Source organism: Octopus bimaculoides, chromosome 30 (assembly GCF_001194135.2).
Source record: "Octopus bimaculoides isolate UCB-OBI-ISO-001 chromosome 30, ASM119413v2, whole genome shotgun sequence".
NCBI lineage: Eukaryota > Metazoa > Mollusca > Cephalopoda > Octopoda > Octopodidae > Octopus > Octopus bimaculoides.
Genome location: NC_069010.1, coordinates 804364 through 804862, shown reverse-complemented (window position 1 = coordinate 804862; position 499 = coordinate 804364).

The following is a 499-nucleotide window of genomic DNA, read 5'->3' as shown; positions in this document are numbered from 1 at the left end:
TTGATTCTAGCATTTTGCCTGTTACTAGAGTTTTGTGTTACCTGTAAAGTGAATTCATTAAGTAAACTAATTTATTTAAAAGACTACATTGTCAAAGCACGAAAAGATCAAACCTTAGGATTGCTGTAATTAGACTTCGTTACTTTAGCCAACAGCCCAAATTAACAAAATATATACTCCTTTCACACTTTGGTACAAGGCGTGCTAACGTTTCTGCCAGCTCGCCACCTTAAATGCCTGACAATAATACAATGAATATTACAAGAAATATTCTATATCCATTCACATATGACGGTTGTACGCGTTCTAAGGGATGGGTGATTTGTTTTACATCGAAATTGTTTCCGTCGGGGCTGCCAGTATTTAAGAAACTCTCTTGGAGATTAACGAATCCTGCGTTTAGCGTCACTGCTCAGCACCTTGAGTAAATAGGCTTCTGACACAGACTCCGATTGATAAATTGTTCTGAAATTTGCTTGTGAGTGTAGATGTTTATATA